The sequence below is a fragment of the Eleutherodactylus coqui genome, chromosome 5 (genome assembly GCF_035609145.1).
Source record: "Eleutherodactylus coqui strain aEleCoq1 chromosome 5, aEleCoq1.hap1, whole genome shotgun sequence".
In the NCBI taxonomy this organism is placed as follows: domain Eukaryota; kingdom Metazoa; phylum Chordata; class Amphibia; order Anura; family Eleutherodactylidae; genus Eleutherodactylus; species Eleutherodactylus coqui.
Window position 1 is genome coordinate 21,561,210 of NC_089841.1, and position 6,028 is coordinate 21,567,237.

Consider the following 6,028-nt stretch of genomic DNA (forward strand, 5'->3'; position numbering starts at 1 on the left):
CTGGGTGGTCGCAAAAAGACACATAAGAAAGGCCTTGGACCCAAGGTTTGACTGACCATACAAAGTTCTGTTGTCAATGCCTACTTCTGTAAAAAGTGGATACATGCCTCCCACTGCAAGAAAGCTCCCGAGCCAGAAGAAAAGTGATGGGTGGGATCCAGGCGTTGTTTGGGTGGGGGAGGTAATGGACATTTTGATTTTGACATTTGCATTTTGTCTTATTGGACTGTCTTCTTATGGGGAAACACCACTACGAACGATCCACATGGAGAAGCGATGGACTGGATGGGCAAATATTTCCCACATGTGTATGCCCAACCTCAGGAGTGGAGAGGACATTTTGCGGACTTATCTATTATCTGTCCCCACTCCTGTAGAGACTCTTCGAGACATATACTCAATAGTTCATAATGATAGTGATGTAGAAGATGACAATGTTGTTCAGGAAAACACCTTCCTACATATATTTGAATATTGTCCCCATTGCAATGCCATTGAATATACACATTGGACGAATATAACTCGGTTTTAGGTGAGAAATGTTGCGTTAGCTGAAGAATGTTGTAATTTTACTTGTGACTCTAATGAATCGGGAAATGCCAACGAATTAAGGCAACAGAAGTAACAGCTACTCTGCAATCGTCCGACTAGTATAATCTTATGTGTATATATTGCAATAAAGGTGATAATTTCATGTGTAGCTAAATGTAATGAATGCCGATTTTCTACACCCGTTTAAATGTCTAATATGACTATGATGATATTGATGTTGATAAATTGAAGATTACTGTATTGTAAACTTGATTGACTTGCAATATCTGATATTATGTCATTTGTTTAAATATCTTGATGGACATAGCGTGCGCCATTCCTACCTGGGGACCAGGCACCTAAGGGTGACAGAACCAGGAGATAATAGTGGCTCTGATGTCCAAATGGGGGAATGATAGGGGTCAATCAATATTTTTAATAACCTAACATAAGAAAGATAAGGAAACAGTGTAATAAATGTGACATTAGTTATTTGGTTATATAATGTTATGTATTATGGAAATGAAAAATATGTAAAACATTCCGGAAGTTGCTAGTAGAATTTGGATATAGAATCATATGTAAAAAGGTATATTCAAGCGTTTATTTGAATATTGATTATAGAATACTAAATGTATGATTAATTAGATTTTATTCAGCTATCTTACTGAATCCCAACTTACTAAACAATGTGCTGACTCCCGAGGAGTTCTATGTGTAAACTAGAAACAAGGCCCCCTCTTTTGATGTGCAAATTGTTGTGGAAGTAGATTAAGTAGGTACTCAGCCAGCCAGGAGACAACCTTTATTATCACATGTAATTGTTTTATGTATAGTTCAAACAGCTTTGTTGATACCTTTTGTTTAGAAGGCTTTTGATTTACAGCCCTATTGTAATCTGTTGGAATGAGGATTTGGTCAGCAAAAGTAGAATGAAACTAGGTATTGGAAACGCCTTCTTTACAACTTGCATATAAACTAGCAATGTACAACAATAAACAGAACTCATGCTGATTTACTAGACAGTCTGTGTGTAGTGGGTCATTATGGTTCTCAACTATGAGTACTCTATATAATATTTCCTTTTAATTTGGACACAGGCAACATTCGCATTTCGGTCTGCGTTCCAGACCCCCCACAATACTAAGTTCAGCCTTCCAATACCTGCTGTCCTTATTATTCTCAAGGAGGGTTATACGACTAATTAGGGATTTCCCACTCTTATCCTTCTTATTTAAGGCACTTCGCGGTTTATAGGACCAGTCTGTTCCTGTGTTCTATCCCACTGATCCCCAATAACGGCAGTCTTCTCCCCAGACATTATCAGTGGCGCAAACATATTGTATTCCCCGGGTATATAAGTCATATAACCAGCTGGACTGAGCTAAATCTGGTCCGCGGTGGGATCTTGCGCCTAGACACGGGACCACAGTACAATAGTCGAAGGAATATGCGGCTACTTGAGTGTTGGACGAGTTATACCAGAAGGTAACCATACCCTCATATTCTTCCGACTGAGGATTCCAGTTGCCACCCTCCTCTCTCACTAGCCCTAACCAGAGTAACGTCCTCGGCACAACTAAGACTGGTCTCTCGGATCTGAGGCTTTCTTACAGTATGAAGCGTGGATCCATGTAAGTCTTTCGGCTAGTTTCACAGCTGTGGCAGTAGTCAGAAGCACCTGGTAGGGACCATCAAATCAGGGCTCAAGAGGGTGCTTCCTGAGGAACTTCTTGACGCACACCCAATCCTCAGGCTGCAAGATATGTGTCCCAGTGTCTGCCTCCGAGTCTGGAAGAGAACACCTGTGCATAGGCTTTGGTTAGTGCTTTAACAACGGAAATCACATACTTAGTCAACACATCAGATTGTAATTGTAACTACCGAGGATAGTACCCTGTTTCCCCGAAAATAAGACGCGTCTTATATTAATTTTTGCTACCAAATATGCGCTACGTCTTATTTTCAGGGAGTGTCTTATTTTTCAATGAAGAAGAATTCCCATTTATTGTTTAACAAAAAAAATGAACATTTATTACCGTATATACTGCACAGTACTGTAGTTGTCAGAAGAATCACCGCTGCAGAGGACCAGTATATGCTTTAACTATTATCACAGACTGTAATCCCAGTTTTATTTCTTTTTTTGATAAAACTTAACTTTTAATTAACTATTATAGTCTAAAATCCTAAATGGAAGGGAAGGCTTTCATAAAAGAACTTTTTATTACGTATGCAGATGATGCATCTCCTTATTCTCTGTATATCTTATAAGGCACCTTAAAGATAATCTGCTCTGAAGTGTTTGCAGACTCTTTATTGGGTCTCTGGATAAATTCACACCAGCTTTTGTAGCAAAGGCGCACTAGATGATGTTTCTGCGTCTTATTATGCTGGTTTGTGGATATACAGGGATATGATATATTACTCTCTGTATATCTCATGAGGTACCTTGCGGACCATCTGCTATGAGGTATTTGCAGATTTTTTATTAGATCTCTGGGTAACTTCACACCAGCTTTTATTAAAAAAAAGGCGCACTAAGTGGTGTTTATGCGTCTCTTTCGCGCTGGTTTGTGAATATGCAGAGATGTAATCTCAATACCTATGGTCCTTTGAGAAAATATTAAATTTTTAAAAGAAAAACGTGTAATCTCCTTTTTTGGTTCTGTTCTCTCTATATACCATGCTCAACGCGTTTCCTCGCTCACGCGATTCATCAGGAGCGATGTTACCAAACGCATAGAACCAGATGATACAAACAAGATCCGCAACTCTCTATTTATAAGTACTTTAATCCCCTAGGGTCTTTGACGACTAGTGGGATTGATTGTACAGAGTGCATCAGATCAAAATAATGGCTAGCATCTGCATACTCAAAAATGAATTATGAGTTCGTAACGCTATGTAACCGAATGACCTTCTGTAAATATCAAATTACTTGGTTACAACTGTGCTGCACAAACACTTGTCTGTTTTTAAACAAACACGTGTGCTGCCAGAGACCAAATCTAGGGCTTTTTTCAGAATTCTGACACCAATCTGTCATGATGCCAGATAGTTTCTAACCCGGCTCACTCACTACTGCCCCTAGATTTCAAAGTTGCAACGCCCCCCCCCCCTATTTATCAGGGTACCGCATTGTAACCTAGAGTCCCTTCCTAAGCTCAGGCACTAGTGCTAATAACCAGTAGCCCGGCTTTTTAGAGAGGTCAGCAACACACAAAATAACAAACAAGGAGAATCTGGCAGCAACTCCAGCCTTAGTGGTAGGTAATGTAGTTGTCACCACAAACCAGTATAGCTAGACAAACTGTGAAAACAAAGCAAAAATTACTCAATGACAGTCATGTCATCATTTTCTGGCACTGAAAATTTGCCTGACTCACATACAGGGCCACAAAAAATAAGGACTGTAAAGTACCTGGCTCTCACACACTGTCTGGAGACTGTAATGCTTACCCCCTAAGGCTGGAAATACACTCTGTGAGAACCCAGCCTTAAGAATCACACATATGGTTGCCTGACTCACACACAGAGCCATAAAAAAAAAAATAAGGGCTGTAATTTAGTAACGTACCTGTCTGCAGACAGAAGTTCCTGTACCACTTGTAAGCAGGGATGGTATTGCAGCTTCCGGCCACCAGGGGGAGCTCATCACAGCAGACGTGTACAGCAGGAACAGAACATACAGTATGGACTTTTCCAGCCAGCAAGGGGAGCTCACAACAGCACACTCGTACAGCACAGGAGGAGGTAGGAGACAACGGGGATGGCAGCAGGGTACAGGCCTCTCGACTTGCCTGCACACTTTAGTATGCCTTACTATCGGGGTGTGCCTTATATTTGCGATTTCTGCAAATTTCTTAATGTGTCTTACTTTCGCGGGTGCCTTATTTTCGGGGAAACACGGTAGCAACCTAGCCTTGGGGCTAGCCCAAACAATCTCTGATCCCCCCTGGGTTCATATCTAACACTGAATAGGGCTATTGGATGACAGTCTTTTCAAAGTAGCCCCATTTTCGGCGTCATTTTTAAGTATCTTACTTTTTAGCGTGCCACTAAGTCTCTCCACCTTTCCACTACTCTAAGGGTGGTAGAGTATGTAAAAGGCCTGGGATACACCCAGAGCAGACATGACATGTTGCATTCACCTGCGAGTTCTGTACCTCTGTCTGACTCTGAATCACTTCTGGTACCCTATATCCACAGTTTACCTCGTTCATGAGCTTCTTTGCGGTTACCTACTTGTTTGCCTTGGTAACAGGGTCGGCCTCCAACCTGCAAAGACATCATCATCAACAAGCACATATTCATACTTCCCAACAAGTGGGTGCTGAATGTAGTCAATTTGCAATCCCTGAAATGGGTAGAGTGGTCCCGGCAAGTGTGATGTAGCAAATTTACTTCTGCTCTGACTCACCTATGGCATAGATCATGCTAAACTGGACAAATGATGCAGCAGCTACAGAGGCCCCAGAAGTCGCCCGTCCTCTTTCAAGGGTCGTCGTCATTGCTGCTTTACTAGGTGGGTCTTTCTGTGCGTCAGCTGGGCCATCATGGGATACAGGAACTGTGGTAGGCAAGTGCTGTTGACTGTTCACCATACGCTGTCCTGTTTCTGCTGCTCCCATATTAGTCCATTTATCCTTTCCTTCCTTGCTGGCTTGTAACTGTAAAGTCTTTAGCATAATCAAAGTCCAAATTCTGTCAATGTCCAAAGTTTTTGCCTCTGACTCATGCTGTCAGTATCTTTTCTTCTTTCTTCCACGGCTTGAGGGCCGCTGCCTTTGCTGTGCTGTCAGCGAGGGTGTCGTCTCTCGCTTCTCCAGTGTAGGAATCGATGTGAGCACTCAACTTTGTCAGGTAGAAGTAGGGCCTCCATGAGACTCTGCACCGCTGCACCATTCTCAATTGGTTGTCCTGCTAAGGTAAAAACTGTCTGGCCCTCCATATTGGGCCGTAATCATGAGCTATGCCAGATGCATACCAGGAGTCAATGTAAATGGTCGCCGTCTTACCTTTCGCCACTTTACATGCCTCAGTGAGGGCCTTCAGTTCCGCTTCTTGTGCTGAGACATGCGGAGGCAGAGCTTCTGCTTCTAGGACATCTTTGTAGGGGGTCTTCAACGGAGACCAGTGCTGATGTTGCCTGAGTCCAAATTCAAAGGAAAGTTATAACGAGTACTCAGAGGAGAACCATAAGAAGCCACTATGCACACAGTCTAGTGAATCAAAATGAATTCTACTTTATTGTTGAACATTGCCAGTTCTTATACAAGATGAAAAGAAGGCGTATCCAAATGTTGCCTGATACAAAGATTAGTGTTACAAAAGGTCAAACTACTTTACATTCTAATATTGCTGACTAAGTCCTCATTCCAGCAGATTACCATATGGCTGCAAACCAAGATCTTCTAAACAAAAAGGTACCAGCACATTCCTGCGTGAAGTGGACATCAAACATTTGCATATGGTCATAAATATTGACTCCACA